The 25,619-nt window shown below is 43.0% G+C and overlaps 1 protein-coding gene across 1 annotated transcript in view; it reads right to left on the bottom strand.

The window, feature by feature from the left end:
- LOC112556553 (homeobox protein Hox-A5-like) overlaps window positions 1–25,619 on the bottom strand; it is a 41,914-nt gene that overhangs the window by 9,652 nt on the left and 6,643 nt on the right. The window lies entirely within an intron of this gene.

Raw genomic sequence — 25,619 nt, 5'->3', positions numbered from 1 at the left:
GAAGCAGAGGCTATTTCACAGCAGCAAGTTTTGTTTAATAATTATCTATTTTTAATCTGTGAATCAAATTATGAAAATTTATTAAATGCTAATCCTCATTTTTGGGATATTTTTAACTTCACAGTCTTTAAATTACCGTTATCCAACAGTATGCGTGTGCGAGTCTGTGTGTACGCGAAGAACAGAAAGAAAGAAGAGAAAAAATTTGACAGACAGACGAACAGACAGACAAAGACAAAGAGCAGCTCCGCAGGTAAAAATCACCGACGAGCTCTCACACGGCAGCACGCAAGATGAGGAAGATGGAGGATTTGTCCTGGCGCTCGCTGGATTTGGTTTCAGACGGCGAGTGATTCCATTAATGGAAGCCCTTTCTCCGGCCCTTGATAAAGGTCTCCCACATCGTGGAGCCTGTATCACGAAGAGAATGAGGACACAGGGAAGCTCTGACTGCACAGGGAGGCACCGGATGGGAGAGGGGGGAGGAAGGGCAGGGTGGTGTTACTGATACGGGAGGAAAGATGAAGGCAAGGTTGAGGTTGAAGGCATAAATAAGACAGGCCTAGATGTCGTGGTGGTGAACACGGCAACGAAATGTTCTTGATCATGCAACGTGGGTTAGTCTGATTGCTTGCATGTGAAATGTTTGTCTGCATGTCTTTGACTGTAAATTGTAAGTCTGTCAATCTGAGATTGTAATTCTGTTAGACAGCGTGCTTGCAAGTCTCATGACAAAGGAAATACAACAGAATTTGTCTGTTTGTGTTCGTCTGTGAGTTTTATCTTTTCACGATCAGTGTTTAATTCGTAATAACATAGCTTCATCCTATGTTTGCATACATGAGTCTGTGCGTGAGTCACCCAGCCAACTTCCAGTAAAATTTTCGTTAATGTCATTGACTTAAAACACTCAGCTGGAACCCTCGAGGCAGAACCAGACTGAACCAGGTTCTACATCTTGTCTTGAAAATTACATTTCCATCAAATTTATCGTATGCTTCAATGGAACGTGAAACATTAACTTCGGAGAATCTTTTCGTCCGACACTTTCTTCTTGAAATTTTTTTATCGAATAAGTTAGAAGTGAACTTCGATAAAAAAAAAAAAGGAATATTTAAAAAAAAAAGTCCGATGGTTGTTTACCGCCAATGGCGTCACTAGAAGGCCAAGTGCAAGATTACAGAGATTTACGGCGCCTGTGAACTTCAAAGAGAGAACCGTCTCTTGGATAAGGCAGAAAATGAAAGAAAATATTTGCCATTAAAATTTCAATCATGAGTAAAGGAACATCACACGGCATCCCTCCCCCCTCAACCACCACCAAACCAAAAATTAAAAAAAACTTTCTGCACTCCTCCGTTCTACCTCTCCTGAAACTCCTCCTTTCTCTCGCTGTTTCTCTTTCTTTCTCGCAATACCACGAGGAAGAGATAAAGATTGGATTGAAAATGGCCGTGCATAGCGAAATGAGAATGAACCTCGCTGACTGAGGTCCGATAATTATTCATTGAATCCGTTTGGTCGCGGACGGCCGTTCGGCGGCACGGAGCGAGCTAAATGGAATTGCTGTCTGCCACCAACTCTCCCTCTTTTGGCTTCCCATTCGACGTGACATCCACCCACCCGTCCGGCCATCAGCCCCACCACCCTTCCCACCGTCTCGTCTTTGCCTGCGCCACATCCTTGCTGGCTTGATTGAGATGGAATTGAGCTCAGCCCTTTCTCGCAGACCACCGTCCACAGTCCATCCGGGGACTTCGGCTTCCTAATTCCGTCCCCCATCCTCCGACAAAAAAGTACCAAGTGTCGTAGGATTCTTTGCGATTAGCGCCTAGAGTCCAATTTTTTTTGGAAGAGGAGCTAAGAGATTATAAAACTTCTTTCTTTCTTTCTCTCTTTTTTGTTTTTGTTTCTTTGGTCATGGATTTCCTTTCTGCCACGCAAGCAAACCAGCAAACAAAATATATATAAAGCAAAATATTGGAACAATTTGAAAGTCTTTATAAATAGAAATTACTCAAATAACGATTGCAAACCATCATTAAGAATGCTCATCTGCGTGCGTTCATGTGTTTGTGTGTGTGAAAAAGAGAGAAAAAAAAACACTGAGTGAAAAAGTGTTGACCGCAATTCATTGTCCACTGAGTTGTTTATCAATGTTCATCCAGCTGCAACGTCCTGCAAGATTATCTTTTGGTGTACAATTAAAATTCACCATCCTTCAAATGGCGGGTCTGACAAATATTGTTAAAGACGGACTGTGTGGTTACATTTAAAAATACCGCAAAGAAATTCAAATGTATATTACACATAAAAATTACATTACTTACCGAAATTAAAACTTTAAAATGCGCGATGCCAAACACATTGCCGAGAATTTTAAACCGAATCGTCTCGGTTTTCTCTTGTTAATGTGGCAGACAGGACTGACATGGCGGTGTATTAGCAATGTAAATAGGGAATCATTGTAATGGTATACAGTACTATGGAAAGCAATTATCGCGAGTGAAGACTTACAGTTTGGCAGGCGAGTTTTCAAGAGTGTTTTTCTCTACAAAACTATAAAACAAGAACAAAACAAAAAGTTAGAAGACAGGTAACAAAACGAAAAAAAACAAGAGAGAAAAGCTTTGTAAGAAGTGAACGGAAATGTGGTTCAAGTATATAATGGACGAGCGGGTGACAGTTTCGATGACGACAGCCTCTTTGCAATGGCCAGGAATATTTCAAGTCTGGCACTGACCAGGGTAACTTGACAAAACAACACAAAGCTGACCGTACAAAACAAATTACAATTTCTGTCTTTGTACATCATCAGGTATTGAAGCCAAAAGGCTTTCTATTTTATGTACTGAACAGGATGCTAAATGGAGAATGGTCGATGCGCCTGAGAAGGACGGCAATGACAGCAGTGAATTAAAGGAGTTATCAAATAATGTTGACAGGAGGTATGTCTCTTAGTACAATTATATGTCTTTCTGTGAGTATACAAGTTTATGTGTATAGAGTTTACACCATATACCCAAGAAATGATTGTTGAAGTTTTTAACCTGAAGCTCAGTATGTACGACGGTAAGAAGAATTGTTTTTTTTTCTTTTTGTTTTGGAACAAAAAGACGACAACTACGAAGAAAAACAAGAAAAGGGGTTTCAGCCTAGTTCTCTCCATTTTAAAGAGTGCGAGATTCGGGGAGGAAAAGCCCGCAGCTCCGACATTCAGTACCTCACACAAAGTCGAACGCTATTGGTCCAAAGCCGCTGTCTTGTGCTAACCCAGTGCTGGGCCTGGCTGCTGCTGCTGCTGCTGCGGCTTTGGTGGAACACGTCACACCTGATGCAACAGAAGACAGGGAGAGAGAAAGGGGAAGAGAGAGGGAGGGAGAGAGTGCTGGAGAAGAGAGATGGACAATGGATGGAGAGACCTGGGGGCAGGGTGGTGGATGAGTGTCGTGTGGAAGGGCAAGGTCTGACGCCGCAACGCCTGTCAAGCATGGACAGAAGACATTTGTCCTGCCATTCGGGCGGCCCCATGCGCCAGGGAATGGTTTTATCCAAATTAAGATGGCCGCCGACGCCAGCACAAGGGCCTGGTGAGAGGGCAGTGGTCATTGGTGGAGGACGGTGTCAGGAGGAACTCGTTGTTGGGGCGATGACGAAGTTGTTGGTGGTCGCGGTGCCCGCAGTCAGTCTTCTGTGGGAGTCGCAGCAAAGAAAATGACCGTGCGCACTGATGCAGGAGAAAACTTTCTGGACAGATGGTTGAATACCAAGGAGTTTCATTCCTAGCACGCTTTTATAGCCTGTGATATTAGTAATTAAAACACAAAAAATTAGGTTAATCGATGACACTTTCACCCCATCTGTACACAGCTTGGTGGTTATATTTTAAGTGGTTCCTTTGTGGTCCTAATGTGGCTTGTCCCATGTCATCTACATCATTGAAGTGTTCTAGTATCTCAGATAATAGACTAATGTATCTTAAGCTAAAAAATGCTTCCATAAATATAATTAAAATATGTGTATGTCTGCATATGATCATATTCACATGTCTTAGTTTTTTAACCTCTATGGTGGGAATAAACAGAACATATCCATAATTTGACAATTGTTATTCTACCATTTGATGTCAATAAAATGTTGCTATTAAAACACGTATTGTACATGATTGCTGAAGTATTAGCATCAGACATTTTTCTGCATTACTGATATTGTATCACGATGTCGTTTATTTTTATTATTTATTTATTTTTTGTGCTTGACTCGCTAAATGCTATTTAAAGTATCACTCTTTTCTCTGCCCTTGATAAGTATTACTATCTTTCCTAATTATTGCACTATCTCTCTCCCATCCACTTCCATTTATTGCAAATGTTAGTGTGTTCGCACGCGCGCATCCAATCCCTCTTTAATATTCGTTTCTTCTAACAAACTTGTAAACAAAAACAATCACTGCGCTGCATACATCGCGAATTTCCTTCTTCTTTCGCACTGTGAATGTAACAGCTAATGACAAAAGTAACAAATATTAAGACAGGTGATGAATTCTGTGAACAGACCCCAACAAGCAAAATAAATTCTAAAACTTGGATTAAAGCATTATTTTAATGTTTTAACTGTGATTTAATGCAACGATTATGGTTCTGACAAACACAAAGTGAGACAATTCTGAGCATCTGATCCTTTTTACCTCTGATGCAACTAAATTTTTTTCAACGCTCAAGCAACTGAATTTCTTTGAATTATATATATATAAATAAAAAAAACTACTTAAAACACGGAGCCAAAGCTGGCAGAACGCCAGCATCAGTTGTCTTCGTTATGTTTAGACAAGTTGTGTATTATCCTTCCTCCCTGCAAAGATGTAGGGAGATATCTTCGGTTAGCACACATCTAGGATCAGAGCCAATGTTTGCTGTTCACTCTCCCGTGATGTCTACAGGGTAAAAATTGAATTTGCTCAGACATTTGACCTCTGACCTATCTCCTGGCAGCAGACCAGAAAGGATTTACACAGTTTCCTTCCACCACCATCTCTTCCTTCTCTGTCTATGGACGCCATATCGAGGGGTCTCCGGTAACAACATTCTAGAAGCTGAAAACTGTATGAAGTACGATAGTAGGTAGTTCTGTTGCTGACGTCACCGCGGAAAGCATGCTGGTACTCTCACACGCCGCACGTGCATGCTCGCGACTAATCGTGCGGGCGCATGAAGACCGCGCACGTCCTGCTTGCCTCCACTTGGAAACTTTCCTTCTTGTAATGAATTCTACTGCACTGACTCATCTGATCATCGAGAGTTTGGCAGGCGACCAAGTGGCTTGAAGTTTGCCCAGAAATGTAAGGATGATAGAGAGAATGAATTGGAAAGAGAAAAGACGACGAGGAAGAAAAAAGAACCAACCCTACATTCAAAACCAAACACTGACTAAGCTGATGCACTCTTTCGAAAATAATAATAATTATGTATTTAAATAAGTGTCCTGTTTAGTTTAGTCTGTCTTCTTAATTATCAGCGGATGTTTTATTTCCGGTAGTCTCGACTTGGGGAGTGACGGAGTGAAAAGCTCAGTGGGTGAGCGACGAACAGACTAGCTTTTCCTTCCCAGTGATTGAATTATGAGCAGAAAGATTGAATTGTCCCTCCTCCTTCTTTCTCTGAAGGATATATCGTAAATATCTGATCTGTCGTATCTTCCTTTTTGGTGTCTGAATTGCACACATTGTAAGGGCCGTTGATGCCAGCACGGGGAGAAATCTCCCCATTTCCCCAGGTCACAGCCCCAGCCTCACGACACCCTAAAACGAATCGGTAAAATATTCATTAATTCCGCAAACACTCATTCCTCGTGATGAATTTTTTTTCTAAATTTTCGCCTTCCGAACATTGTTCAATCCTCTCAGATTTAGCCAGGAACCCTTGCGAAAGAGACTTTTTCACAGAAAATTCACCCACGCCGAAATTTCGACCAATCAGGAGCAGCCCGGCGCGTGCTTTTCATCAAGGCGAGTAATCCCGAGGCTAAATCAGCGTCGAGATTTATGTCCCTTCGTGCCATGCGCAGTCACAAGGATCACGCTGGCTCGCCCCAACACGGTTTAGCTGGGATCAGACAGAAAAATGAACTTCCCAATTTCCATTTTTCATCTCACTATTCCCCGTTCTTGAGAAAGAGCGCCCTCTGTCGGCTGCAAGGGATTGAAGATCGGAGACGTATTGCACAGAAGGACTGAAAGACAAATGTATAGCATGTTCCAAGTTACGGAGGCAGAAATCCTCTTTTTTCTTTTTCTTTTTTTTTTCTTCTTTTTTCTTTTTGTGCGGGCTGTCGGGAGGACATGGAATCCCTGCATTTCTTTTTCTGCTTCCTTCTCGTATTTTCGACATTCTCTGCCACCCCTTCTTGTTCTTTCTACCTCTCCCTTTGCAGTATATATCCGTTCTCTCTTGCTGTCTCGGCCCTTATTTTTTTTTTCTTTTTCCTCTCATCCTTTACTAGATCGCTTTGCTTTCATCCCTTCCCCCCTGCCGGTACATAACTTTTATTCTTTCATATTCACGGCGAGAGAAGGCAAGACACTCATAATTTTAAAAAATTGATAAAAAACCCGATGACTATTAATAAGACTACTGATACTACTACTAATTAAAAAAAGACAAATAAAAAGGGATGAACACAAAGCTCGGGGATTCTGGGTGTAACAAGACTTGACTGGCGGTCGTAAAACTTGGGAGATGAATACAGAAATGAAGACTGAGATAAATGCAGTCTCTACATTTTCTGCAGGTGCAAGATAGGAGCGCGGCGCTCCAGAGTTTACTACACCTGCAAGGAGCCTCTCTCCATCATTGGTTGGAAAGTTTGTTTACCAGAACGAACGAGTCCATTACTGAAATGAACACACTGATGCGGAATGCAAAGGTACATGAAGGAAAGCCGATGAGAGTGAGAGTTGGGTGAGGGGAATGTGTGGAGGGAATTACAGGATGCTGACAAACGAAGCTCACAAAACTGCAACAACTACATTCACATCACAAGGGGGAGTTGTTGAACGGTTTCCCCCTCTCCTTCCCGCCCAAACTCCTGCATTCCCTCTTCAACCCCTCATCGGAAGACAAGGGAGGGTGTGGGGTTAGGTAGGGAGTTGGGTGTAAGAGCAAAGGGAAGCAATCGACAAATCCAGGCCATCGTGGAGGCCACTCTCAGCCAATAAGTGTCGGACATAAAAACGGCTTCTGGTAACAGGACGTTTCCGACACTGTCTGATACATCTGTGAACTTTGACCCCGCGACGGCGTAGCTAACGAGCAAACTTGTACAGCGTGGGTGGATGGGAGTGTAGGTAGAGGAGGTGAGGGATCCCCCGGCTTCGTTAGACTAACCCCACTGTGATGCCAGACTATCCTGCAATCGCATAAAATAGAAAATAGTGAAATTAAAATTCTGGATAAGAAAGTTGAAAGAACCCGAACTGCAATTTCGATTATGAATTTTGTCTCGCAAACCCAGAAGAATTCCACTGGATATGGAAATTGAAAGTGAATTTTAAAAAAAAAAGTTGCCACGCGTGTTTCCATCCCTACATTAAAAAAGATGGAAATGTTGAAAGCAGTTCTCCATTTGCAGGAGAGCAAGAACAAAACAACTCATGATGCTGCGGAGGTTCTTATAACCGCCGCTGGAATATCGGGGTGCAATTCCCAGGGTAGGATATCGATGAACAATTCCCCGGGTACAGGGGTGGAGGAGGCAGCATGCTTTAACTACACTCAGACAAAGTACGGAAACCAGAGCTTTGAGCATCCTGAGAGGAAAAGCTAGTTGGAGGACATTTCTGAATCCGTGTCTAGATGGACTGAACTCGATTAGCTGGATTCGACCAGTAACCACAAGCCTGCGTCTTCCATGTAACTGAGCTCGTCAGGTCAGTGTAAAAGGTCAAAAAGCTACAAGCTAATCCAGATGTTCGCAAGGTTAAATGGGAGTGTAGGTAGAGACATAATTTTAGACAACAAACAAAGCAAAAAAAAATTTTTTTTTTATTTCAACACTAAATTTCCCTTTTTTAAATTTATCTCTGCTCTGCCAGTGAAACTTGTCATCCCTACCCCCGTCTCCGCCGGCTGATACCCTGAAGACTAAATATCCCGAAAGGTGGAACTGATCCCAACTACCTGAGCTGCTGTGCAGCAAGAACTGCTCACCACCAGAGGAGAAGGTGCGACATCTGCATGCTACCAAACGTCTAAACAATGTAGGTGGCGCTGCACCACGAAACGATTCGTTTATTTCCGTTTCTGTGATTGTGTTTCTTTATCTGTCACTCCAGAACTCCACGGCGAAATTAAGGTTCCCGGGTATCAGCAAGACTACTGGGCGTTACCCGACTAAATTTAACAGAAAACAGCCACTTCAGAACTTAAAAAAAATCGAGATAAGGAAAGCAAAACAAAGAAAAAAAAAAACTCAAACAAAACCAGAATACACTTGTACTCGATGGGAGACCGAAAAGAAGGTCCATAAAACTACAACACTTATATAAATAATATATATTATCATAAATATGTTTTTATGTTGTATTATTTTGTTGTTAAAAAAAATTATTGTGGTTACGAATACAAGGAGGCAAATAAAATGATGTTAAGAACCGGAAGGCGGAAGGAGGGGCGCTTGCAGGTCAATTAGTAGTGTGGATGAAAAGAAGGAAAGAACGGGGGGAAAACCCCGAGGTGAAGAGCTAGACAAAAATGCGGCTAACTTTTTTTTTTTCGATAGAGGGGCGACTCTACTGATGCCGACCTTTTATTTCATTACGAGGTAGCAGACCTATAGGAGCTGACTAGACGTCTGTGCCTCCGATAAAATGAGGGTGAGCGAGTAAATTAACATTCCTGTCGGAGTGGGGGTGAGTGAGCATCTCTCAGGATCAGGCACGAGTGTGTGTGGGTTACAAAATTCATCATCGGATTTTGTTTTCTCTTTTGTATGTATGAATAAAATTTCAGTGTCGTGCTGAGATCAAAAATTTTAATTCTGACTTTATTGAATTTTTGTATATTTTTTATTGTATTGTGTATACTTATGTGTATTCAGAACATCCTCCATGTAGTTGTTTTTCTCTCTAACGCTGTATGTATGTTTGTATGTAAATAAATGTGAGTGAGCAGGAGGTGAGAGAGAGTATTGTTGCACAGGTAGAGTTTACAAATTTTTTTTTCGTGGCACGCCTTTTGACAGAAGCGAAAGGACACCTTTAAAGGGAGACAATAGCGCACCTCGTGCTTTCGATAACCCTTCCGTGCCAAGGCTGACATTCCATGCGCCCGGCAAATTATCTTGGGATCGAATTATGCATAATTAGGATATTCTGTGTCTTGACGTGTGTCTCCGTGCGGGTGTCGCCGTAAACATGGCTGCGAGCGAGCCGCAGTCTCTTCATCTCTCTTTATCTCTCTACCTCCTCTCTCTCATTGTCAGTTCTCCTCCCCTCCCCCACCTAGATTCCCCCCGAACCTCATCCTCTTTCACAGCGGCTGTGTCGCTCGTTTGTTTTCCAGGTCTAGCAAGCGAGTGAGAGACAAACTTGTATCTCATACAGAGCTCTGAAGAAGGTAAGAGAAGGTAAATAAGGACGATCCAGAGAATGAAGACGATCCAGTCAACCATTCAGTCGTCCATCTATGTCGACCTGTTCGCCACTCAGTCCGTCACACTGATGACTTCTCTCCCACAATTTGTCGGTTTTAGTTACCTTAGTGGCAGGTTGGTTGGACCCAGAACGGGTGGATTTACCCAAACTAAGATAACCCATCTGACCTGCGTGAGTGCACGTGTGTCCTAGAAATACACGCATTTCATTTCGGAATCTTTGCTTTTTTCCCTCACTAACCCTCACTATCCTCACGGGACGCATGCGTGCGTTTACAGGTGCGCACAGCTCGAATATCGACTAGGGAAAGGTGAACAGGTGCGAGAGTCTTTGTGGCGCAGGGGTCTCACCTGGCTGCACATCGTGAGTAGCTTTGCAAACAGCTCAGGTGCCTACCAACAGCGAAATGCAACACCACATCACAGGACGTCAACAACGACGACGACATCAGTGGCGCTGGAAGCTGCGATCCAAACTAACGAGGAGATCGCGTGAGGATTTGACCCCCAGCACCAGGGGTCTGGACCCAACAATTACGGACGCCAGTCCGAGCTCCGCACAATAGCAAACAGACGCCCCCTACCCCCTACCCCACTCACAAAGCATGCGCAAACGACAAACGCAGGAGATCTGAACCATGTCCACACAGGGAGGGTAGGAGGTGGGGTGTGTCTGACTTTTGCTGTCGATCCCAGTACATATCATCACCGATAAGAGTTGTGGACACTGGCAACGGCAGAGGAGAGATCCACATGAACGGAGCATGCTGGGAGATGGAAGAAGCTTCAGAACCAACCCTCTGCAAGAGGAGGACAAGTGCCGGAAGAGGTCGGTTCAGATCTCGTAAAGAGAACTTAAAATAAATAACTTTGCACGAAGAATGGTTGCCTCACTCGTAGGTCACCACCAACATCTACTTGTCAAGGGATGTAAGCTGGTCTTTGGCCACGTGACTCGACATGACACCACGTAGAAGACTGTTCTTCAAGACATCTTGGAGTGTGGCCGATGTCGTGGTGGCCAGAGGAAGAACTAAGGCTGTTAATTAAATAATCGGAAGTCCAACATGCGACAAATAATTAGTTTTATAATGCAGTCTATACCAGATACATCAGACTGGGATCAGACTACCAAACCAAAATGGTAGTGAGGCCATCATCGGGTCGCAGATCGCGGTGTCCTCCCTCTTCCCCCATGCAGTCCAGAATCAACTGACAGCGAACACCCCGAGAACAAGGCAAGGTAACAGGTGGCACTGCTGTCTTCTAGAAACCCGATGGCGAGTTCATCATGGAAGGCACCCCCGGAGAAAATTCACAAATGTGAATGCTTGTAGATGCGTGATTCATCCTCGTTAAATAAACACATTCCCTCGTGTGACATTTCCAATATCAGAAAAAATATCTCTCGAAGATTTGTGATGTTGGTGTCCATTTTTTTAATCGTCTCTTTCTCTGTTTTATTTTTGCTTTGTTGTAAATCTTTCCTTCTTATGATAGTTCATCTTTCTTTCATAAAAGTCCTGTCAGCAGCGTGATATACCATCTGGAGTTAAATTTCTTTTTAATATTCTGAACATGTTCATAGCAAGGAAACATCAAGAAAATAAAAACTAGAAGAAATCTCACAGTGAACTAACACACTGTGGACTAACAGGTATGAAATTCTTGTACTACAGAAAAAAATGACTTCTAGAAGAAGCAACTGTGCATTCGACAGTAGAATAAATTTTACTCGGTGTTAGAGATATCTTGAGATTTATGAAGTCACCTGTGAGACACTAACCACCTGCACGGCTTCATCTCTGATACCAGGTATGAAGCAGGTGACATTTGAAGGTGGCAGAGAAGAGCTGCACAAACAGGAAGGTAAACAAGCCAAAAGTTGTAAACAAGCCAAAAGGTAAACTCGACATCAGGGAGGTTGGAGGAAGGGGTGCACAAGGTGAGGTGGTGCTGTGTACCTGTGGAACAGTTCCTGGCTCCTACAGGAGACTAAAAGTCAAGAGATGGAGGAGTTTGGGGGGAAGGTTGCTATAATCGACTGGCTCCTGGCCCTGAAGCAACACCAACAGCACAGACTGCCACAGAGGAGGTATAAAGACTGATACAGATCACGGGAAGGTTTATACTATTACTAGGTTGTTTACCTGCTTGCTTGTCACTCAGTGTGTCTCCACGAGCTGCATTATTTTTTTAAATGGATGACATAAACAATTATGGGAATGAGAAAGAATGGCTTAAGTTTGTTTGTAAATAAATAATTGTTATTTCTGATTACACCCTTCCCAGTCTCGCAACCTGTGTATGTGTGGCTGCCTGCTCTCTGTGCCTACTTCACTCATCCCCTCATCTCTCTCTCTAGCTCTACTATCTATGTACAAAGTTCAAAGGCACATGCAACACTGATTTACACCAAGAGATGCTCCTAATTATTTGAACTGCTTTTTTTTTAAATTTTTGTTCTGTCGTTGCCAGCTGAGCAGGTAGCCATAAATTAAATTTTCAGTTTTCACTGTTCAATATTCAGTTTCGTGTTCTCTCTCTCTCTCATGTTCTCGTGTTTTCTTCAAACCGCTCGTGATGTGTATGGGGTATGGGTAAGGAAAGAGTTCGGGTGGAGGCTGGGGGTTTATAGTAATTAACAGAAGTACTTGGTGCTTTGTAGTCATAAGTGCTCGCCTGCTAGACGATACTGGCGAAGAAAGACGGTGTTGTACTCCTCACCGACGAGACAAACAGACGCAAGCGTTATTAGGAAGGTTGTAGATGCAGCTCGGAGGGTTGGCGAGGGTAAGAGAGGAGAGAAATTGAGAGGGAGGGAAACCGGGGGGAGGCACTGCTTTCTGGCAGATGACGGACCGCAGCTGTGGGTTTTATCTCCCGGTGGTAGGGGCCACAACTCGGCATCTGCGCACAACATGAGCTACAGCCTTTAGTCGCAAACCGTCCTCCTCCCTTCACCCGGCCCGCACAGTCACTCCACTGACGTTTGTGGGGAGTCCTGGGGTCACAAACGTGACCTCGCTGACCTCTTCACCCCGTTAAAATAAGAAGGCGCTGTCTCTGTGTCACGACCTTCTAAAGTTCGGAAAAAAGTCTTTATAGTTTGTTTTTTTTTTCTTTTTTTGTGGGTATGGGAATTGGGGAGTTTTAGGGAGGGTTCAGGGACGATGTCGTGTGCAGCAGCAGGAAGCGCAGCGGAGGGACAGCCTACAGAAGTTCATCGTCGTGATGTAATGCAGTCTGAGCCGTTCAGACAATCACCGACTCCTCAGCTAATGAACAGTCGAGGGCCCCAGAGTCCTAAACGCCGTAACTCAGAAATATAAAGATTCAGAAGCAGTCGTGGATCGGGTTCTGCCTGAGATACGTGGCCCCCCATCTCACACATCACTTGTTTTGCCTCACTTCCGGCGGGCTCCGAACGAAGTGAAAGATAAGTAATTGAAAAAAGTAGCCGAGTACGATCAGACACGCACATGTGGTAAATGACAATTTCGGAAGCAAATTTACTTGAAAACTTGTGAAACTAAAACAGTGTTTACTCGGTTTATTTTGTGGAATGGAAGCCTACAGAAGTGAGGAGGCGACCATTGAGACAAGACCTACGCGGAGAGGAAAATGAAAACAAAAATTAACTAAGGTAGGGAAAAGGGTGTTTGAAGAAACATCAGCCACGATGAGTCATTGTTCGACAAGCAGCCTGGGATGGAGACATGCATGGATGCAAAGTGTGTGTGCGCATGCGTGCAAGCAATGCTGTGTGCGTGTGTGTGCGTGCGCGCGTTCATAATTGGTTTATTTCGTGAGTATGTGTGCACGCGTGCGTGCGAACTCTCTTTCCCAACTGAAACATTCGTTGATTAATGTTAAAGAAATTTAATCGGGATAAAACAATCTACCTATGGAATAACATTTTCTATTATGTAATTTGTTTTTATTCTAAGGACAAAATAAAACTAAAATAAATAAAATATTTGTTGGATTTTTAAATTCTTATCAAATTACTATTTTTATTGCAGAGTGCATTTTTACAGTGTTTAGCATGCGTTAAGATATTTTTTTTTTTTTTTAAATCAATGTTGCAAATGTTTATAAATTATTTTGTTTATTATTGTTATCGTTAGTCACGGCTAAAGACCAACTGACTACAACATGTCCTCCTTCCATAACTAAACGATTTTAGAGCATTAACATATATTAATTCCCCAAACTGAACTACAATCTCTTAGTTCGTTCACGAGATGTAGATCATTGAGCAATGTCACGCACGACAGGAAGTTTCAATCTGTGGAACGTGGATTCGCTTAGTTGTCATGGTTACAGCCTGTGGAAGAACTGAGAGCCTGTGTTAATTAGACGAATCCTGCTTCAAACAGGACATTAGTAAATGTCTGTCCGCAGACTTCAATGTCCATGTTTTGCGGCTCGTGTAGAAAAGAAGGAAATTTATGAATAAGATTTGGGAAATTAGTTTCTTACACTGAATTGAATCCAGTGATTTAAAATGTGCATCACCCCATCCCACCAAAAAAAAAAAAAAAAAAAAAAAATTAGTGAAGGGGAGGAGAAAAGCTGATTGCACAATACCTGAGAAAGAAACAAAGAAAGAAATATTGCCGCAATTTTCTAGTTACAGCGATTATCTAAGATACGATTACAGTGTTAGTGAATTTATTTGTCCAGTGTACGTGAAAAATTTAACCAACTCAAATTTCGGACAAGTGACCAAATAGTAAATCGCTTACTATCTAATGAGGTGGATAAAGCCCTTGAAAATATTTTAAGAACAGTTGGTCACATTTTCATGGGTTTAGTGAACTTTTATCCTTCTGTTATATAATATTCTTCTTTCACTTTTTAAAACACTTACACTAACAGCCCGACACATGTGAACTCAAAGCAATGTCATGTCACACGATGACTTTTAGGCCATTGCCTTAATTTGGTTATATGTTGCCTTAATTGTTTTTTTTTTTTAATTCCTTTGATAGACGGCAAAGACTGATAATGTTTTATGCCAAATAAAATGTCGATTACAGAAACTTTGTGTGTAAACTGCTGTGATACATAATGATTCAGTTCTGTCATGTGCATTCTTTTAAATCTCAGAAATGAAATGCATATATTCTCTGCTTCTTTCTGTCTTCCGGGGTCTTAAATTCGTTTGTATTTTATTGCACCTCAGTCTCGCCCCAACGACAACTCACCACTTCAGACCTGTGACCCTTGTCCCCACAAACAATTTTTTTCTCCTTTTCCGTAGCCGACAAAGGTCTTCGTGTGCTTACAGCTTTTATTATTATTTTTGTAAGTTTGAACTGCTCCCTCCACGTAGTATCACGGGTGGTCTTATTGTTCTCTGCTTTATTTTTAGCCTCCTGGGTTCAGTTGATTTTCCTTAACTGTCGTACGGAGGGAGTCATGCCCTCCCGAACAACCGACACCTACCACTTCCGGTCATTTTACATTATTTAAATTTAACTTTATTTCTAACGCGTTAAATTGTACGACCTCAATAGGGTCTTTTTTGTTGTTGTTATTTGTCTTTCCTTCTTCAGCCATTTATCAAAATATGCAAATTAAATGCGAGATTGTCCCACAAAGACATTGAAAAGAAAACTACTACTTACACAATTTCAGAATAAATAAAGTGAATAGATGAATAAATAAACATTTCGACCAGCGTATAAAAAGAAAGCAAAGAATATAATTACATCTTAAGAACTACTTTTTTCCTTGTTCTATTAAATATTTTGCCTTCTTCCTGTTTCTAGACAACGACAGACTGTAAATAAGGGACAAATCGACTGACAGGGAAGCCCACCGACATTGGTGATCACCGCGTGCAACAGCTTCGACGCATGTGTAGAGGGAGGAGAGGAGGGGAAGGGAGGAAGGGAGGACGGGAGGATGGGAGGAAGGGGAACCCCAACCAGGTCGAAATAATCTGGAGTTGCCTTGTGTCCTACAGGGGCTTCGCTCTGTCAGTTGCGGGTCCTCTGGCGTACATTTCTCGCTTTGTTTTGAGACAATGAGTTCCGGTGCCGACGGCTCTGTTACGATTAGCATACAATCGTTCCTTTGTTTCATGTGTCCGGGGTGGTGGTGGGGCGGGGGATCGAGCAGTAAGCGAGCTATGAGCATGTCATGTGAACAAGTACGTGTGGATAGTAAGGAGTTACAGGGCGCTGTGCTCTCAACCTGAGTGTTTTGATTTATTTGAGGGCTGGGGGTGGCTACCCCTCCTCCCCATCGCGTGCGAGTACCTTTTGCGCGCAAATATTATTTTATACTTAGACCCCTTACACAATTTTCTAAAAGAAGTACGAACGAAAAATAAAGATATGATATTAGTTCTCAATTTAGAACCGGACTTTCTTGGTGGGGGGATCAAAACCTTCGGCGGTGGATGTGTGAACGGTTTTTCTTATTTTGTTCGGAAATTATTTCGAAAATTTTACAGCTGCACCTATGCTCCCTTCTTTTCTTCCTCGTTCTCTCTTACTCTCTAAATGTTGTTTCTTCAGTAACACCTTCGTCCCCTCTTTTTGTAGAAACCACTCTCCTTGCCTTCGTTTCTAGAGAGCATTTGCCTAAAGGCAGGTCCATCGTTTGTTAAGTCGTTAGTCATTGGTGGGTCTTGTAACGACAGAAACGAGTGGTCTCGTGACCGGAATATAAGCAAAATGATAGCACAAGAAATGGTAAAAAAAGAAGAAAATCTCACAGCTACCAAAAAGATGGATTCGGAGTCTAGAGAGTTCTAGAGACTTTACCCTAGAGATGGTTTGGGAGACGGAGGAGGAGCAGGGAAGGGTATGGCGGATTGGGTTGGATGGAGAGAAGACACGAACAGCCTCCACAACGAACAACACAGGACAGAGTGAGGAGACAGTGTGTTGCAGAGGTTGACAACTGGAAAGAGTGCTGACCGTGCAACTGACACAGATTCATCACTGCGTGACGGAAAGGCCGTCGGCTTGTCATTGATGTAAGTGATGTGCATTCCAGGCGCCTCGCGCGCCACTCACGTTGACACATCGCAGTCGCGCGCGACAGGGAGAGCACTCTCACCGCCACCTCCCTTGCGTCCACCCCGACCCCTCGCTCCCATATCTCCACTCTCCCGTTTTTCTCCTCTTCTCCACAAAAAAGAATAATTGTAGAAAGTGTCATCCATAACACTTGGTGACATGTCACACAACACTCTCCATCCCACCCCAGGTAGCTCGCATTGTCGCGGGTTCACCAGCATGAAAATTATTTGCAAGACAGATTATGGTTTACAAGAGACTAATGTAAGGTCAAAGGTTATGTTTCGTGGTGATGGTGGAGGATGTGGTGTTCGTTGCACTGGGATTTATATTTACAGTTACTGAAAGAGTTTTCGAACAAACAGACCACAGCCTTTTTTTTTTAAAAAAAGAAACAACAAAACTTCAGTAGAAGTACTTCCCAGATCCAAGCAAAGTGTAATTCAGATGAATTATCTTACTAGAATTATACATCACCATACCAAATAACTAACTGTAATGATAACAAAGAATCTGATAATAAGGAGAAGATGCAGAAGGACAATGATGACGATCATCCAGAGGATATTTTGGTAAGTTAAAGGTTAATTAATTTTACTTCGTGTTCATATAGATTAATTTATGTTTGTTTTGGTAAAAGCTTCTCAAACTTTGAGCAAAACTATTTATTTTATTTTGATGCATCAATGATGGTCGAGCCTCGTTTTTCTTTATATGAAGAGCAACAAAAAAAAAATAAATAAAAATAAATAAATAAAAAACAAAAGACAAGACGCTGCCATGTCACAGTTTCTGTCTGTCCCCCTCGAATCCCAAGTTTCCTGCAATACACTTTTAACACCCCAATATATTACACAGAAGATAGTCTCCCTTTGATCATACATCACCGGGGTGTTGTCACCTCGTGGCTCCCTCCCTGGCCGTGCGTTTACTTACTCCTAACCTTTTGCCTGTGTTGACCCCTACAACGATGACCTGCTCGCTTGCATGCCCCGGCGTAGAACAGAGGTTTCCGCACCACGTGACTGGCGTTGGGCGGACACCGTGAAGAGCCCTTAGGTCCCCACTTGAACATAAAGGGTGCATCTCCCTCGATACTTCCTTACCCCGGAGACGTGGGTGAGCCTCCTGGTCGGCTCTAACACCTCCTTTGCCGGTAGTGGCAGCACGAATCTACCCCTCGTGCTTTTTGTCAGTTTGTCGGGGGTTGCTTCCTTTTTTTCTTTTTGTCCTTTAAAAATGAGGCCTGGTGACAACTGTCGCTTCAAGGGGTTGGGGGAAAACACGTCTGTCAGGAGGGCGGAGGATAAAGGGGTGAAGGTGGGAAAGGAAGCAAATGTCTATCACATCACGACCATTGAAAACAATGCAGGCCTGGAATGCATGGGACTTCATTTGTCGGGTTCCCGTGCATAAAACAGCCCGGAAGATCCCTTCACCTACTGAAAATTATGGGCACATTTATGCTGACTGCAGCCCCAGACCGCGGGGGTCACGCCGCCCTCTTTGTTGTTCAAGCTTTGCGAAAGCAGTGCATGATGAGTAGCTGGGAAAGCAAAGGTCTACATGAGGCAGAAAGCAAACATCTTTAAAATGTACCAATGAACCTATAATTGCTCAGGGCCACAGGGTGTGCTTGCGAGTTTTACTCACTCATGTTTTTGCCAGTTTACAATATAGATGTCGGAAATTGTACCACACAAGACATTCCGGACTTTTTACGAAAATAATCTCGCATATCTCTGTAGGCAAAGAAATATTTCTGTCTGTTGTTCATGACATGAGAAGATAAACTCGACATCTTTTCCTTAGAGAAGAGATGACATCATCGTGATAACGTCCAGGACAATGAACGTGTAAACGACCAAGAAACACAACATGACATGAAGTACGGTGAGAAGGAGGGAGGAGGTGGGAAGTTCCTTTGTCAGAGTTAGGTGAGATGGAAAGTACGGTACTGATAACAGTTTCTCTTTCAACCCACTCATTAGCCGCTCAGAAAGGTTCTTGGATTAACGGATTTACTTCTGGGGGGAGCACACAGTCGGGGGGTTGGAGGACTATGCGGGCTTCACTTAGAGTTTGGGTCTGGTTATGTTAAGGGCTCTGTAAAACAGCTTTTCTCTTTTCCCTACCACTAACCTCTGTCCTCTTTCACTTTCTTTGTTTTGCGAGGAAGAAACTCTGGAAATGTCTGCCAGGAGAAATGATCCTGTGCATCGTGGTTAACGGATTGGCAGCAGCGTGGACAAAAAGAAAAAAAAAGAACAAAAATCCCAAATGATTCGTTTCTTGGCATCATTACAGAACAAATACATTCTCTCTGTCTTTTTTTCCTGACATTACTAGAAATCTGTTACATTTATCTCCGGGGTTTTCGGGTAGAGAAAGCTAGTCCGTGCTGGGACACGAGATAGCCGACAAAGAAAGCCTTCAGTTCTTAGTCACATGCAGTGGGAGAGCCATGATCAAAGGTGCTCGAACTCAGAAACAATCTGTTCGGCCAACTCATTATTTCATTAAAAAAAAAAAAACCAACCCTACAGGTATGTCTTGAGCACATCATCAATACAATTGATAGTATCTGCTAAAGAACTGCTAACCCAGGACCGCCCCGTGAAATGATTTATAATACGATGGTATGACAGACGACAATCAGAAAAAAATAATAAGCTAGTATTTTACTTTTTTCGACCTCCAATATTCTAACATCTGGGATATCTAAATATTTATTCATAGATGATACAATAATGCTTCTCTAATTGTTTATTTTGTGACATGAGGTTGCTAAGTTAGTATAAAGTATAGTATAAAATGAACATATATGTGTGTGGAATTTTTTTTTTTAATAAAGAACCTTTTTGCTGTAAGGTTTCTGCTCGAACACCAGACACAATTTTTGCTCTTTCCTAATCACCCTTATTCCTATTTCGCTCATTCTTTCTTGTACCCCCCGACTGGCTCCTCCATCGCACGTCATTATCGGAGGAATCACAGTCTGGTGTATGCGGGTCATCAAGAAGAGACTAACCCACACCGGTGGATAATTAGAGTAGTATCCGTTACAAATCGATACCCGTCGTACTGAAGATGGGTATACCTTGCTTGTCGACAAGAAAGGGATGGACTGAGCAAGCGTGAGGTTCGTCGGAAGAAGTTGGGAGGGGTGTGTAAGGGGATGGGTGGTGGACTAACCAACAACAAAAACTGTGAAGAATTTTTCTCTCCACTCCTTTAGTGTAGGTAATTTCATGCTTAAAGCAACCAATGGAAAGAAAATCATGCTTTAAGAACCGCACCTTGCATCTCTGGTCTGGTTGCGTGCACAGAAAATTGGTGCAAACAGGGAAGGGATGAAGCTAAACAAATTCTCGGAGAACAGGGGCTGGTAGGGACAAGAGAGGAGGGAACTATCACTTCACCGTCAGCATTTTCACCTAAGTGGCCCTCCGCAAGCAAAAGACATTCCAGGTATAATGAACGTGAGAGCGAGGCACATAATCATTTCTAGCTTGGTAACCACGGTTCTTCAAGTTCCGAGCGTGGAGTGTGCACGTGCAGGACCTTCGCAGTTCACTGCGCGTGCACATTGCTTGCAATCTCTGATCACGTGGTTCTCTTTGGGTCTCTTTCTTTGCAAAGCGCAAGAAACAGTTTTTCTTGTCAGATACCAAGCAAGAACGTGGGTTGGATACTTTGAAAGAAAAGTGGATGGGACAAAGGAAAGGGAAACGGGGATGAGACACGAAAACGCTTGGAAACTTGGACAAGAACACAGAAACCATAAAAGTGGATTAAATGTGGACAGAAGTGTGAATCGAAAAAAAAAACCAAAGTAAAACACCAGAAAATTAAATCATAAACGCCAAAAAAAATTTTTCGTTTCTACTAAACAAATATGGCGAACAAAAAGGCAATAATAACAGTCTCTCGTCCTCGCGTTCTCACGCTCATTCACGCACACGCACCAGCACCACGAGAGCGGCCGACACCATGCTGTGTCTAAGGAACAGTAATAGATCAGGTCCCCACCCCCCTGGCTCCGGTATGTGTGTACAGGGCCGAGAGCATCCGGTAAGACCCTCCGTGTTCGTACCTCACGGATCCAGCGGCAGCAACACAGGGACGCGACACTTGTTTGGAGGAATCGATGAACACGAGATTCTCGCCAACATCACGTTTATGTTGGTGTTTGTTCTCGCCGGCATCAAGTTTCTGTTGATGTTTGTTCTCGCCAACATCACGTTTATGTTGGTGTTTGTTCTCGCCAACATCACGTTTATGTTGGTGTTTGTTCTCGCCGACATCTAGTTTATGTTGGTGTTTCCTCGCCCACGACGAAAGTAGCCAGCAGAGCGAGATGCCTTTAGTACAGGAAGCAGCCTGTGAACACTTGACGTTTGAGATAACCAAGACAGGTCTGGTTAACCAAGCCAGCTGGCGGTCTCTATGGAGACGGGGTCACGTGTCACGTGTCAAGCGAAGGGGGTGCTGTATCGTATTGGTTCTTCCACCTCCATCCCCCACACCCGGGAATATTATGTCGTCTGTGGATGCTTCTGATGTAAGTGTGTGGTATACTGATAATTATATTAATTATGATAATTATAAATAATAATATATATAATAATTATAAATAAATAATCAGTAGTATAAGGTGGTCCACACACACACATCCCTGGAACATTTACATCATTCTAAAGTAGTAGACAGAGGCAATGGACAATTCAGATGTCTCGAGACACAGATCCCCCACAATCCCTCTCACCACGTCCCCCATCCTCAGACACTCCGCGCAGGTGAGCACTGCCTGTTCGGACGGTCGCGTGGTCGGACCAGGTTTGTCGTAACCACTAACTCAGAGCGCGTGAGTGGTCGATCCGCTGGGCGGCCGCAGTCAGTGGCCACGGGGCGAGGGAGGGCTGGGGTGAAAGGTCAGCTACCGCGCGTCACCGCGGTCCCGTGTTCTGGATCGCCTCTAGCTCAGTGGTACTGAGGAAAAGGTCAGAAATGTGTTCTTTCAGAAAATCTCGTGCTTGACTTTTTCAAAACTCAAAAAAAAAAAAAAAAAAAAAAAAATGATCATAAATTTCTCTCCGACTTCCGCTTTTTATCTTTCTTGTCTTAGTCTTCTCCGAGTCATTGTGGACTCACAATGCTTCCAGAACCTTCGGTGCCATAAATGTGATGATACTGACTGAAGATGCCGCCACCACAGCCAGTGGTTAGGGCAATGGCGTCTAAACCCAAAGGTCAGCACATATCCGGTTCAATGCCCGCATGTTGCAGTCTGCTTCCATTACATTGATCCAGCTGAAGAGTGGAGACCTTATTCTCTGGAGAGTTGTAGAAGGGAAAGCAGCAGGGGGAGGAGATGAGCACCGCCCTCACAAAAACAGCTGGTCTAGAGATGAGGAAGGTCTACAACACCTACCTTTACCCTTTCATCATCACCATCATGTTGATTACCGGAGGAAAAGAAGAAAAAGGAAGATGGATGTAGTTACTGTTATAATTATCTAGTCCGAGCTGAAAAGCTGCAAAGTCCATCAAATTGGAAACTAATACCATCCGTCATTCACAACAGCCAAAATGGAAGGTTGTTACCTGTTTAACTGAAGGAGGGGAAAAAAATAAAAAAAAATAAAAAAAGGAGAGTTCGTTTTAAAATGTAAATTTTGTTCAGTCGAAAACACGATGCCATCAATCAGGTCATTTTGTGTTTCTAATATACAGGTGGAAGTCGCCTGGATATATATTTGGTGAACGAAATTTCCAAAGCCTGTAAACCAGGAGAAGTGCTGGTGGCGGCCTTTGCTTCCTCTCACATAAACCTGGAGGTTTTTGCAGTCCTAAAGAATTGTTATGCAGTCTTCAGGTGTCATTGTGTCAAGTAAAAGGTAAAGGCAAATGTCGTCTCGTGACCTTTTACAGGTCGTTAGAGAGTGAGGTGTTAGAGACTTCACTTTTGTCGAGGCCAGCAGTTCGTGAGGACGGTGCCGTCTCCTCTCCCTCCTTGCCTTACCCTTTCCAACCCTCTTTTGAGTCAGGTACCCAGCTGGATCGACAAGGAAGTAAGCTGTGCTACACGGGTATCGAACCGCGCCTCTTAGTTCCGACTCTAGCTTCTCCACTCTCTTGAATGTTCTAAGTACCTGGTTTTAAACCCAAATATGATGACCTGCTTTCTAGAAAAGATGACACACAGCCACAAATAAAATTAATCAAAATTTAAAACCCCAAATTAAAACCCCAAAAGTTCCACTCTTCAGCAGGAAGAGGAATTAAAGGAACAATTCAGTACTGTTCTGACTTGCTCTTACGCAATCTCGACTACTTTTGAACGAACATCTCCCGGTTCCTTCTCCTCCCACACTGTCAGCAGTCCCCCCATGTTGCCAGAGAAGATTGTTATCTTATTTACACACACAGCGCAACGCTGGAACAAAAGACGACAGGAACTTTGGAAGAGAGAGAAAGAAAGGATAAACTTGCAACACACAAGTTGAAGATACAGCAGAAAATGAACCATGATAAATAATTTAAACTCAACCGGAAAACATGTAATGCATATAAACAAATTAATAAAAATGAGTGATCGATATATATTTTCGATATGTATATATTATCGGTGCCAAAAATTCTGTCAACGATCGGATTGGCAATACAATCTATGTGAGAAAGAGAGAGAGAGTAAAATAAAACCAAGATTAATTAAATTGCCAGGAAGTCTTGTGCTTTGAACATCAGATAATAAAGGGGCAGAAGAACAAAGAGGTTTGTGTCGTATGGACTTGCAACAGGAGGTTTTCTTTGATAAAGGTCGCAGAATGTTGTTTTCTCTTCGCTTTTTCCTCCCGATAGGTTTTCCCGTGTTGGTGTAACTGCCTTTGTCTGGTGGGTAGAAACACCCTATTACAGCAGCACACGCAGGGTGATCCGACACCCATGCCACGGTAAATCATAGTTTACTCCAGCCTTTTGTCCTCCTGCCAGCCAGAGTCAAGTAGCAAACATTTCTGAGTTCGGATAGTCACTGTTCACAAATTAGTATAAAACATGATGTCTGTGTTTCTGTTTCTTTGGTTGTTTATTTGTTTGTTTGAGTGTGCGCGCGCGTGCAATCTTTCTTCTCCGATATTCTGTTTCCGAAACATTGAGTCACCGTGTGATAAAACCAGTTTCATTCAACTCTCTAAAACATAATTGAGAGAAATTAATTAACAGAAAAAGTTAGGATGTAATGAAAAAGAAAAAAAAGACTTCAAGAAGAAATAACTAAATAATAAAGAAAAAAATAAGCAGCCACAAGATGCAAATTTCCACTATCAAGAATTAAGAGATATAATTTTATATGACTACACCTAATGAACTACAGTCTTTAATCTTTAGCCTTTTAAAGGTCTACGATAGTGCAAACACCTTACTCCCCCGACCCCCCCATTAATCACTGGATTGGACTCAGTACCAGGTGCTATTTCCAAATATTTATATTAATATAATAACTCCCCTCCCCTACACCTAAACGTTTTCGAGTTACAAGTTTGTAAAGGTCACCATGGAGTAAGGTCAGCATCTGCCCAGATACACATCATCACATCTATTTACCTTTGTAGCTGTTTCAATGAAAGTGTATCCATAAAATATCCTTTTGTCTGGACTATGATCCAGTTTCTGTGAATAGTGGAGTTTGTAGACATGTTTTGAACAAATGAAGAAGGGGAGATTATTTTGGTGGGAAACAGTCGTCTCTGAGTTTATCCGAGATATTTGAATTTAAAAAAAAAAACACCCTGTGGTAGACCTTTAAGAAAGACCCTGTAACCGCGCAAAAGAAGTCTTTGGAGAGGAAGGTTATGGCGGCTGGGGCTTCCCAGCTCCCCACAGCGATGGCCTACCAGTCGCAGCTCATTATCAAACACTGAGAGCGGCAAACCGACTTGGCACGTACTAGTGCTCCCACATCCCCTCCCCTCCCACAAGGCAGCCTGTCTCCCCCACCCCATCATGCCCTGCTTCAAGGTGCGCTGGTCTCCGCGCCGCCATTTTTACGACATAGTGAGTGAGGGTGGGGGTCGACACAGCCACAGTCCCCACCCCATTCCCTCCCTCCCCTATCACCACCACCACCAACACCAACATCGTGCAAAGCTACTTCCTCGTCTCACTGACTGCTTCCCGACCCTTCCACCCTGACCTCTTTCCGTCGTTTCCACCCAGTTTACGACGTCCGCGCCCTTAGACACCCCTGGTGGCTCTCTGGTCCGATGTCCACCGCCGGCCCTGTGGGAGGTCATTACAGAGAGGGAATGCTTCAGAGTTGGGAACCTCACAGTCAGATTTAGGTTTTTTTTTTTTTGCCCTAAGTTCTCCCTTCCACACACACATACAGGTAAATATAGAGTGAGGTCAAGTCCAAAGATCAGTCATGGACTTAGTAACCGAACTAAGGTCTACCGCGCGCTCTTCAACCATCCACTTCCTGTATGCTGCTTAAAACAATCCCATGAATTATTATTAGGAAAATTTTTGTAATTTATGCTTATCATATTTATCAAGACTAACAGTTTGCTTAGAAAATTCCTCTTATGTAATGGTGCATAATAAATACTTGTATGAGCAAACTTTAAAAAAAAGTCGTTGGGTGACTGCAGTTTGCACAATTCAATACAGTTTATGAATATTGTCGTACTTGTTGCAGCATATCTCAATATGGTGACAAAATGTGAGTAAATAACCGTTTCTGTATGCAAGTCACGGACACGTCCTTTGTTTGCAGTGAGCATGCGCAGTCACTTAATGCGTTGAGCTTTGATGGACACAGATGTTAACCTGTTGCCACACTAGGCTTGAGTTTCTTCAGGAAAAAAATAATTATTATTATTAACATATTATGCGACACGTGTCTGCTGTGAGTGGGATTGTTTTTAC

Source organism: Pomacea canaliculata, linkage group LG2 (assembly GCF_003073045.1).
Source record: "Pomacea canaliculata isolate SZHN2017 linkage group LG2, ASM307304v1, whole genome shotgun sequence".
In the NCBI taxonomy this organism is placed as follows: Eukaryota; Metazoa; Mollusca; class Gastropoda; order Architaenioglossa; family Ampullariidae; genus Pomacea; species Pomacea canaliculata.
This window is presented reverse-complemented; position numbering and strand designations above follow the sequence as displayed.